Source organism: Delphinus delphis, chromosome X (assembly GCF_949987515.2).
Source record: "Delphinus delphis chromosome X, mDelDel1.2, whole genome shotgun sequence".
Classification (NCBI taxonomy): domain Eukaryota; kingdom Metazoa; phylum Chordata; class Mammalia; order Artiodactyla; family Delphinidae; genus Delphinus; species Delphinus delphis.
Window position 1 is genome coordinate 110,724,392 of NC_082704.1, and position 12,334 is coordinate 110,736,725.

Consider the following 12,334-nt stretch of genomic DNA (forward strand, 5'->3'; position numbering starts at 1 on the left):
TCCCACCATCAAATAAGTTCAGGAGAAGTAGGATTAAACAGGTTCCTTTACTGCAGAACTCTTCAGAGCTTTCTGGATGTTAATATGCATCTCTAATATGAATCTAACTGCCTAATGCTGGTCCAATGGACACTGGAGTTTAGAAGTCAGACGAACCAGAGTTTAAATTCTCCTCAGATAGTCATTAATTCCTCTGCACCTCAGTTTTCTCATAAGAAAATAGGGATAATAACACCTACCTTACAGACTTGTATCAAAGGCTAATGAGAAGATCAATGGTGGAAAAAACCAACTGGAACAAAGAGCAATTCTTCCTAGTTGACGAGTTAGGAGGAGCCATGCACGGGTGGTACCCACTGTGGTTGACGTGTTGAAACAAAACGTGTTTGCTCACATCTCTTCCTTCAGAATGCACTGTCCGGGACCTCCCAGAGGTTAAATCCCACAGGTGTCTGTCTGCTGGTTCTGGGATAATTATAGACTCACAGAGAAAAGGACTCTTTTCCCCTGAGACCGCTAAGATCTGAGAAAACGCTTTACCAGTAATAATAATAACAGCTAAAGTCACTACTATTTATTAAGGGACTATTTACCCAGCACAGTGGGTACTTTATATTTCTACTATTCCAGTTAATCTTCACAGCAACTTTCAAGGGGAAAGTTGTTCACTCCCGTATTAGAGATGCAGAAACTAAGACTAAGAAATTAAATATCAGACTCCATGGCACAGCCGAACAGTGGCAGAACTAAAGACCCATTCTGTTTCATGCTTAAAGAACAAAAATGTCTGTCCACCAAAAAGTGAGCTGTGCCTTGGTTTCAGGATCCAATTTGATCAATCTACAGAAGCACTAAATCACTAAAGGGAATTCTTGAACATTGCAAGGAATTCTGTTTCCATTTCTTACAGATAGATGGAAATCCTGTGGTCCTCTGCGCCAACAAGAGGGCAAGGGAGCTAAAGGAAGATTTCTGAACATGAAGTTGTATAGTGGGCAATGACCCATGAGGGGCCTGGAAGGGTTTCTCAAAGTATCCCCTCCCTCATTTTCTAGCTCTCACCCAAGTGACCACAGAGTTTTCCCAAGTATGGAGTTCATCTGAAACAGGCTACAACCCTTCAGAATGCAAAGTCACTTGTATACCTTTTTAAGCTGATGACAACTGATTTGTAATCAGCATATTTGAGAAAAGTCATTCTGAGAAATTGCAAAGCAATAAAATAAACTTCAAGTAGAACACATTTCCTGTTCCATTGCTACACAATGTATGTTTATAATGTAGACTTCTGCTTGCCCAAAATACCTAAGAACAAACAAACATATTACCTGTTCCTTCTGCTTGGCCGATGCAGAGGATTATCCTCACCCCAGGTGTTTCAAGAAAAACAAAATCAGAAAAAAAACTTCTCTGTGAAGGATGCAGAGATCTGAAAGAAAAGAGGTACAATTCCAGCTCTCTCTGGAGCATCCCCCTACACATACTTAACACACACACACACACACACACACACACACACACACACACACGCTCCATACATCTCACATTTCTGCAGCTCTCTGCAGGGAGAGCTCTTGTTTAAACAAATCAAAAAACAAATACAGGGACTTCCCTGGTGGCGCAGTAGTTCAGAGTCCGCCTGCCAATGCAGGGGACATGGGTTCGAGCCCTGGTCCTGGAAGATCCCACATGCCACGGAGCAACTAAGCCCGTGCTCCACAACTACTGAGCCTGCGCTCTAGAGCCCGCAAGCCACAACTACTGAGCCCGTGTGCCACAACTACTGAAGCCCGCCTGCCACAACTACTGAAGCCTGTACGCCTAGAGCCCGTGCTCTGCAATAAGAGAAGCCACCGCGATGAGAAGCCCGCAGACTGCAACAAAGAGTAGTCCCTGCTCGCCACAACTAGAGAAAGCCCGTGGGCAGCAACAAAGACCCAATGCAGCCAAAAATAAACAAATAAATAAATTAAAACTAAAACAAAAACAAATACGCATGCATACACACAAAGAAATAACTCGAACAGACTTTGCCTTTCAGCCTGGAAGGTGAACCCAGAGCCGTAGATCCAGGAGAGGCTGGGCTGGCCCGTGAGCCGCAGCTGTCTGCCCCAACCCTGCCCTGTTCCCAGTGAAGAGATAAACGGATGCACTCAAGTAATGCGCTGTGGTCACATGACTGCTTCCAAGGGGACCAGGTCACTGTTTGCATAAACAATCTGATCAGTACAAAATACAAAATAAATTTTGGTAAATAAGGGCAGAAAAGCACTTAGTAGCTGACTCTTTAGGTCAACTGAGGATCATTTTTAGGAAACATTATAGTAACCTGGGCACGATTAAGAAAAGGAAGTGGGGGCTTCCCTGGTGGTGCAGTGGTTGAGAGTCCGCCTGCCGATGCAGGGGACGCGGGTTCATGCCCCGGTCCGGGAAGATCCCACATGCCGCGGAGCGGCTGGGCCTGCGCGCCATGGTTGCTGAGCCTGCGCGTCCAGAGCCTGGGCTCCGCGACGGGAGAGGCCACAACAGTGAGAGGCCCGCGTACCGCAAGAAAAAAAAAAAAAGGAAGTGGGAACACTAAACATTACTCCTTAGGATTTGAAAAGGCATGGGTTTAAGACAGTAACCTTTGGGTGCCATACTGCAAATTCATTTCTATGACATTTTTATTCTTCCAGTTATTCAATTAGCTGCTGGTTGAAGAACGTGAAATGGAGTCCCCCTAACACTGAGTTCCTCTGTGGAGTTTATGATTAAACTCTCTATCCCAAACTTTATTCCCTTTCTTGCCCTGCACCTGTTCCCCTCAAGTTGAGGAGTACCAAAGAAAAGGGAGGATTGAAACTGAGCAGGACCCTGCAGGGGCCCTCCCAGGTACAAAAGCCCCTCCATGTCCCCTGTTTCTTGTTCGTAGAGAAAGGCTTTAGTCTCCTAGGCTTCTCTGAGTTCCAAAGAGCAGACGCAAGCAGTTAATGATGAGGACAACAGTCACAGGACTCCTAGCTCCTCCTGAAGGGATACAGATAATCTGATGTATATCTCTGAGCTGTTCGGCAGAAACTAAGACCCCTTACCCAGCGGAGGATGGTGACTCCCTGCTGACCACAGGTATGTAGACACCACACTGGCTGGAAGCAGAAGGTTGAGATTCCTGAAACACCACCCTGCTACCTCACCACCAACCAATCAGAGGAAGCTCCACAAGCTGATCATGCATCCTATGACCCTCTCCCTTAACACTGTCTCTAAAAACCCTTGCCTGAAAGCCATCAGGGAGTCCAGGTCTTTTGAGCATAAGCTGCCCGTTCTCCTTGCGTGGCACCCTGCAATAAACCCTTACTTTGCTACAAACACCCGCTGTCAGAGTTTGGCTTTCGGCGCCACGGGCACACGAGCCCTTGCTCGGTAAAAAAAAATATCTGTGAGAGGGAGATTCACCTCCCATCATCAGCAAAACGGAAAAGGAAAGTTGACCTGTGATTTTGCTGAGTTTGAGAAGGAAGACGAGGAAGACATGACTGAAAAACTGAAGTGCCAGTGTCAGTACTGGATGTCACCAGCCTCAGTTCTGCTGTCCTTTGAGGCTATCCAGAGGCGAGTGATCTTGTTCCTAGAGTCTCATGCTGACTGCAGCTGCGCCAACAGCAATATTCCTCCCAAACTCTTCCTAACTGGTTACACAGCGTATGTATTTTTGAGCTTACTGGCCTTAGGCATCGTGAGCTAGGATTTAAAGGTCTCCAGCCATAATCATTTCATAACCCCACCCAAGCTGGTCTTTAGTCAATTCCTTTCTGCAATTGAGAACCACAGGAGATCCAGTAAAGTGGTTACCTAGCTTACTATTTAATCTAATGGAGTCACTTTAAAAATAACTGGAAAGGCAGTTCTGGGCTTCTGTACTCCTATTAGCATATTAAATATTGTCAGAGGGCCTCATTATGAGGTAATACAAATGTATAGGTTTCCATGGCAGGGACTCCAAGATTAGAACCTGATGTGAGGCTGCCATACACACTGTAAATGAGAATGTAATTACCCAGGCTCCCCAAAAATAGTGGACAATGTCACTATATGGCTGGGTTTCCAGCCAAAGGCCTATTCAATCCACGTGATTAAATGATGGCTATGTCTAGATACAGTTGTTCAAATGTCACCTCCTCTGCGTGAAGCCTTTCCTGAATCGCCAAAGGGGACTTAGTCATTCTGTCTTCTGGCTCTCAAAGCCATGTGTGTGTCCAATTATAGAACTTTCCAAAGTGTGCTGTAATTTGTCCTTTTACATGTGAAATCCTGAAGGAAAAGGATCCATTTCATTCCTCTTGGCATCTCCAGCTCCAAATGCATAAGAGGTACTGAAGGGGAGCAGGTTTTGCCACCCAAAATATGCCACTTTGGCATGAGAATTATTTTGAGCTAAAGGCAATCAAAAACCCAACAGATTCAGGAAAAGTTCTTTACCTCCCCCTCAACTGCCTAAATTTACATTGGAAAGGGGCCCTGTACCCGGAAAAGAACTATTACCAGAGATACCTTTTTACCTAACAAACTTATCTGCATTACAGGGCAACCTCTATTTTCCAAACCTCTCCTCTGCCTTCCTGCGAATGGCTTTCCTTTTCTTTGTATCCCCAGTCCCCCACCCTTTTCCTTAGCTCAGGACGTTATATAAGCCCCAATTATCTGGCTACCTTTTGAGTCTTCATATCTTTATGGGATTCCCATGTGTACATAATTAATTTGTTTTTCTCCTGTTAATCTGTCTTATATCAATTTAACCATTAGACTAGCCAAAGAACCTAGAAGGGAAGAAGGGAAAATTTTTCTGCCCCTACAGTACTCACTAAATATTTGTTTAATCATGGAAAGAACTCATGATTTAGGTGGTTATTTTAACAGCCAGTCTCTGGACCATGAATTGGATTGGCTGTGACCTTTATGTGATTTGGCTAAAATTTAGAATTTGCTTAAAATGAAGAACTTCACCATATTTTTCCACTGTACGAAGAACACTAAAATGTTACTTTGAGCACCACAAAGAGTCCTGTAGCCAGCTTCCAATTGTTAAATGAACCAGCATTGATGTATGGGAACAAATCACAATAATGATAATAACATTTATTGAGCACTTACCATATTTTAGTCACTTGTTAATTTTAAAGGTGTTAATCTTATTTAATTCACACACCATCCTATAAGGTATATACTATTATTATCCCTAATTACGCATTAGGAACTATAGCCCGAAGTCAAACAGCAAGCGAGTGGCAGAGTTGGGATTTGAACTCGGGCACTTTGACTCTAGAACCTCTACTTATGATCATTACACTATACTGCTTCAGTCAGCCCCTTGTGTGTCTGCAAAATGAAGCTTCCAGCCTCTTTGCAGATGTTCTCTGACTTTCCTCCAGCTAGGCAGGGCTATGTTCTCCCAGCCTGAAAAAAGAAAAAATGATGGGCAAAATACCATTAACTCACTCAAAAACAGATTTATACCCCCAGCAGGCAAGTTGGGTCAATTTATCTGTCAATGGGCACATCATCGTATGAAAACAGCCAATAGGAAAGGTGAGAGTTCAATTTCCCCCTTGGAAAAGGCCATAGAAATATCAAATCATCCTGAACTAAGATGCACTGGGCTCTTCTACTCAATTCAACACATTTTTATTGAGCTCCCTCTATGTGGCAGGCACTGTGCTGAGAAGCAAGGACATAAATGGTGAACAAAATGGATATGATTAGGTGAGGTAAACACATAGGTAAATAAGAAATCAAAATAAAATTACAAATAAAAAGTAACTCCCCTATTGGAATATAAGCTCCAGGAATCTAAAACAGTGCCAGGCGCATAATTGATATTTATTACATGAATAAATGAAAGCAATATGGTATGACAAAGTCTCTAATAGGACAGGTATGAGGCACAGAGAAAGAGCCCTACCCCAGAAAGGGCGATGAAGCAAGGCTTTCTAGAAGAAGTGATGCACTGAGACCTGATGATTTCACAGCCAGAAGTTAGGAGTTAACCAGAAGAAAAGAGAGTGTTCTTGTAGATATGTACTTAACAAGAATGTGAAATGGGAGAGGTGAAACAAAAATCAGAATGAAGTGAGTCCCTAATTATAATGCTGCAATTAGACTTATAAGCAGATAGAGAAAACTGTCCATCTGCTGTGTTTGAAAAATGGTGGCCTCTCCACCTCTGAAGGCTGGACTTACTCTTTCTTGGCTGTCTTGGTGGTCTCTCCTTCCTTTCTCACTTCCCCACTCCGCTACTGGGTTTGCCTTCACCTTCCAAATAAACTTGGTCTCAAATGCTTGTCTCAGGGTCAGCTTCTGAGGGAACCCAAACCAGGATGCTCAGTTAGTCTATGGTAGTAGCAAGCTATAGAGGAACAGAGAAGACTGGTTTCCTCACGAGGAAGAAACTGGGCATTGCAGGCAAACCTCTACTATTGCACAAGCTTTCTGAAGCTGGCCACAGTTCCAACTTCTACCAAGGAAAAGTCATTCTAATAGGCAGCTCCTATAATTGGTCATGACACACCCTGGGGAATATACTAGAATCTAGGCAAAGCAGCTGGACTTGGGAATAGACTGAGAAAAGAAATGACGTGTGCAGATCTATTTGGTGCTGAGTACTTCAGGTGTCTGCCCACTCATGGCCCTGATAGCGCCAAAGTGGGGAGCTCAGATGGGGCTGGCCTCCCAGCTCTGACAACTCTCAGCTAGCCCTCTGGTGCTGGGGCTGTTACCAAACTCAGGTTCAGCTGCCTGCTTGAAAGCCAATACTCGAGAGATGAGTGTTGGTTGGAAAGGAAAGGCTGCTTTATTCAGGAGGCCGGCAACCTGGGGAGAAGGTGGACTAGTGTCCAAAAACCAATTCTGAAGATTCTGTTCAACCATGAAAGTTTTTAAAGGGAGGATCATTTGGGGAGGGTGGTCAGAGTCTTCCTTATCTTCCAATGTGTTCAGACTTTATTCTGATTGGTTGGTGGTGAGGTAACAGGGCAGAGTTCCTGGGAGCTTGTGCTCAGCCTGAAGTTACCATCCTCCACCTGGGTGGGGGCCTTAGTTCCCTGCAGAACTCAAAGGTATTGTTAGTGTATTACTCGAGGAGGCACCACGACCCTGGCTGCACTGTTGTTTCTTGACTGCTCCTTCCCTGTTTCTGCATTCCCTCCCTTCCCTGATTAGCAACTGTTTGAATCTGCCCTTTGGAACTCCAGGAAGGTCAAGGAGGCTGAATGAAGCTTATTTCGTACAAACAAGAAACAGGGAACCCAGCTTTCTAGCACCTAGCAGTCTCCAAACTGAGGTACCTGCCCCACAGAAAATACACAGGTATGTTGGACAATAGAAAGCAAAATATTAGAACTCATATTTTCTTATTCTTTCTGAATTTTCTATTTTCCTCTATGTTTGGTAATGTAAACAAAATATGAGTTCAGTAGTATTAGTTGTAAATAAATAAATATAACTGTATCAGAAGTCCATTCTCAAAAAGCTTTCACTGCGACAGGTTCATGATCAAAAACATTTGAAGAACCTTGATTTAAAGAGCCTGCTTCCTGGGGCTTCCCTGGTGGTGCAGTGGTTGAGAGTCCGCCTGCCGATGCAGGGGACACGGGTTCGTGCCCCGGTCCGGGAAGATCCCACATGCCACGGAGCGGCTGAGCCCGTAAGCCATGGCCGCTGAGCCTGAGCGTCCGGAGCCTGTGCTCCGCAACAGGAGAGGCCACAATAGTGAGAGGCCCGCGTACCGCCAAAAAAAAAAAAAAAAAAAAAAAAGAGCCTGCTTCCTTTTGAAGAGAGGGAAGGAATACTAAGTAGTTTTACATTTTCATAAAGAGAAAGGATCAAGCATATTTCCAGGGATGAGTTCTGGGTACTGAAAAACCACAGTAAGTAGGAGAAAAGTGAGGCCATATTTGGCAAGTCATTAGAAAGTTATTAAAATAAATCAAAGGTGGGTTATAAGTCACTATCAGGTGAAAGAAATTCATAAGGGCCAGGGCTGGGCAGATCTGTCTGTTGGGGTCACCTGGTCAGCAGCCACAATGACAAGCTGAAATAGCTGTCCTGTGTTGAAGTTTATAAATTCATCATTGAAAGGCTCCATCTTGGATACAAAAGTTGAGCTTTCCATGGTTGTGACTTAATAAATACAAGATTAGTAGATACCAGAATTTAAATTTTGACCACTGATAATCTAACCCTAGCTATGTCCTAGATGGCTTGAGTTTAAAACAAAGCAAAACAAAACAAACAAAAAAACTCCTTACATTAACCTTGAATGTTCATAAATCAAATGAAAAGTCTTCAGAGAGAGTAAGAGGGAATAAGGACACTCTACTCACTCTACCCTGTCTCTCCCATGGAATGAAGCTATAAAACCTGGACAGAGGGCTTCCCTGGTGGCGCACTGGTTAAGAATCCTCCTACCAATGCAGGGGACACGGGTTCGAACCCTGGTCCGGGAAGATCCCACATGCCACGGAGCAACTAAGCCGCTGCACCACAACTACTGAGCCTGCGCTCTAGAGCCCGCAAGCCGCAACAACTGAAGCCCGTGTGCCTGCAACAAGAGAAGCCACCGCAATGAGAAGCCCGCGCACCGCAACGAAGAGTAGCCCCCGCTCACCGCAACTAGAGAAAGCCCGCGCACAGCAATGAAAACCCAACACAGCCAAAAATAAATAAATAAAATAAATAAATTTATCTTTTAAAAAACCCAAAACCTGGACAGAATCCATGGACCAGCTATTTGAAGACTGGCAAATTCCAAGATGGCTCCTAATGATCCCTGCCTCCTGGTGTTCGTGCCTTTGTGTAATCTACTCCCTTTCAGTATAAGGCTTGACCTAGTGACTGCCTTCTAATCAACAGAATATGGCAAATGTGTTGGCCTGTCACTTCCGTGACTTATGAAAGACTGTGCCTTTCTGTCTTGCTAGCAGACTCTCTCTATGGCCTTCACAACTCGTGCGCTTTTGATGAGGTAAGCTGCCGTGTTGGAGAGGCCCACATGACACAGGACTGAGGGAAGTCTCTGGCCAAAAGCCAGCAAGGAACTGGGGCCGTCAGTCAGACCTCAAGGAACTGAATCTTGCCAACAACCACGTGAGCTTGGAAGCAGATCCTTCCCCAATTAAGCCTTAAGATGACTGCAGCCCAGCCAACACCTTGATTGTAGCAGCTTGTGAGAGATCCTGAAGTAGAGGGCCCATGTAAGCTTTGTCCAGATTCATGACCCACAGAAGCTGTGAGATCACAAATGAGCGTTTTAAGCCTCTAAGTTTTTTGTAATTTGTTATACAGCAATAAATAAGTAACACAAGGACTCTAGAAAGTAAAAAGCAGAAGGCATACTGAGGAAGATCAGAGTTTGAAGTACCACCACACTGGTGGTGAGTTGACCATTTTTTCCCCTCCAATTCCCCCAGACAGGATTCAAGGAAGCAGAAATTAAAATCAAAAGCACAGTGAGAGTGCTTGCTTCGTCAGCACATATACTAAAACTGGAACGATACAGAGAAGATTAGCATGGCCCCTGAGCAAGGATGACATGCAAATTCGTGAAGCGTTCCATATTTTTCAATGTTCATTGCATCTCTATGTACAATAGCCAGGACATGGAAGCAACCTAAGTGTCCATCAACAGATGAATGGATAAGCAGATGTGGCACAGATATACAATGGAATATTACTCAGCCATAAAAAGGAACGAAATTGAGTTATTTGTAGGGAGGTGGATGGACCTACAGTCTGTCATACAGAGTGAAGTACGTCAGAAAGAGAAAAACAAATACCGTATGCTAACACATATATATGGAATTTAAGAAAAAAAAATGTCATGAAACACCTAGGGGTAAAACAGGAATAAAGACAGAGACCTACTAGAGAATGGACTTGAGGATATGGGGAGAGGGAAGGGTAAGCTGGGACGAAGTGAGAGAGTGGCATGGACATATATACACTACCAAATGTAAAATAGATAGCTAGTGGGAAGCAGCCGCATAGCACAGGGAGATCAGCTCGGTGCTTTGGGACCGCCTGGAGGGGTGGGATAGGGAGGGTGGGAGGGAGGGAGACGCAAGAGGGAGGAGATATGGGGATATATGTATATGTATAGCTGATTCACTTTGTCATAAAGCAGAAACTAACACACCATTGTAAAGCAATTATACTCCAATAAAGATGTTAAAAAAAGCACAGTGAGCTAACACTGCACACCTATTAGATTTTTTAAAAATCCTAATAATATCCAGTGCTGGCTAGGATATGGAGCAACTAGAACTCTTATACTTTGCTGGTGGGAATGCAAAATGGCGCAGCCACTCTGAAAAAAATAGTTTGGTAGTTTTTCATACAGTTGAACATGCATATGGCACTTGCCATATGACATAGCAATCCTACCCATCGTGGATATTTACTCCAAAGGAATGAAAGCTTATATTCATACAAAAACCTGTACACAGGTTCATATGGTCAAATACCGAAAACAGCCCAAATGTTCTTCAATGGGTGAATGGATACACAAACTGTGGGACATCCATACAATGGAATGTTATTTACCAATAAAAAGGAACAAACTACTGATACACACAAGCTGGATGAATCTCAAAGGCATTATGCTGAAAGAAGCCAGGCTTAAAACGTTGAGTATACTTACATGACATTCTCGAAAAGACAAAACTGTAGTAATGGAGAACTGATTAATGGTTGCCAAGGTTTATGGGGTGGGGGTGGGGATATGACTACAAAGGAATAGCAAGAGGGAGTTTTGGAGGCGATGTTCTGTATCCTGATTATGGTGGTGGTAACACTAATCTACCCACGTGTTAAAATTCACAGAACTGTACAACAAGTCGGTTTTACTGTACACTAATTTAAAAATAAATTTTTTAAAAAACTTCAGAGCTGGCTCTGGCTTAGCACCTTTGGGTCTGTAGATATTAAAGTCCCCATGGGCTGACTCTGATTGCCAAGGGCCTTCTTAAAGCACAGCCAGAAGCAATGTCTGCTGCTGTAAACTACGAGCACTACGGAAAACACTTGCCTTTCCCTCTGACTTCACTTTTAGCTCTCTATACATGGGCAAAACTCAAAAAACAGAGATCCCAGTGAGAAAACGCACCCCATCCATCCTTTACTTAACAGATACTTACTGAGCAAGTTCTAGCTACGAAGCAGGGATACAACGATGAATACATTCTGATTCATTTCCCTACCAGGTTCACAGTGCAGTGAGGGACACGGGCCCGTCCACAAATAATTTCAAGACAGGAGGTGTAGGTACAGAGATATGCCGTGTGCTATTGGAGCCCAGAAGGATATGAGCCCTACCAGGGCAAGTCAGGTAATGCTTCCTAGAGCATACAAAGTGGAGAAAGGCATTCCAGGGCACTCGGAAGCAGGTTACATTTGAGTAATGTTTCCTGAGACTAGGGGATAGAGGGTGTATAGAGCAGGGGATGGGGATGTGAACCTGAGGAGGCAGATTGGTGCCAAGTGTGACTGTTCTTGAAAATCGCAGCAAAGAAGTCATACTTTAATCTGTCAGTTAGGGATTGCAATTTCAAATGCTTACATAGGCTGGAGTACATAATATAAATGAATAAAGCAGCCTAGGTGGAAATGATGGGACATTCTAGAGAGTTCTTGTCTAAATGAGGCAGCTGCTACTTACCAGTAGCTCCCTCTTAGGCTGTCATCCAGAAATCCTGGTCCACTGTTACCCAGTGTAATTTTTCAAGAGAAACTGACATACTTTTATGTAAAATCTCCCTATTTTTAAATGTCAGTATGAGTATACGTCTACAAATTATAAGATGCCATCGATTACAAGGTGTATTATTATTTTATGTACGAAAAAGAAAGAAAAAAGCCACCCATCAAACTATGACACTCCATCGATTTTAAGGCACGTTCCAATTTCAGAGGTGCTAAAATGTGAAAAAATGTGCATCTTAGAATCAATGAAATGCAGTAATTCTCATTTTCTCAAAACACTGTATAGACTCCGGGTTGAGGCTGCCAGATTGCAAACTCTGTTTAAGTGAAGGGGAGCCTAAGAGTAATCTGATTAGATTCACACTTTAGGAAGATCACCCTGAAGGTCAGATGTGATGACCTGGGAAAAAGCCAGCCAGAGAAAGACCAATGAGGAAGCTCCTGCAAGGATCCAGGAGATCGATGATAAGTGCTGAATTAAAGCGGTGGCAGTGGAGATCAGGGGCCAAATGTGAAAGCCTTTTTCTTTTTAATGTGAAAGTCTTTTAGGTAGTAAGTCCCACAGGTCCCAGACTGGGTATAGGTAGCAAGGGGGACA

General features: G+C 43.7%; 1 non-coding gene across 1 annotated transcript; it reads left to right on the plus strand.

The window, feature by feature from the left end:
* Positions 1 to 9,491: 9,491 nt before the first annotated feature.
* LOC132419108 (U6 spliceosomal RNA) lies at positions 9,492 to 9,598 on the plus strand. Its single transcript, XR_009518117.1, has one exon. It is a non-coding gene; the product is annotated as a U6 spliceosomal RNA (small nuclear RNA).
* The last annotated feature ends 2,736 nt before the right edge of the window (positions 9,599 to 12,334 follow it).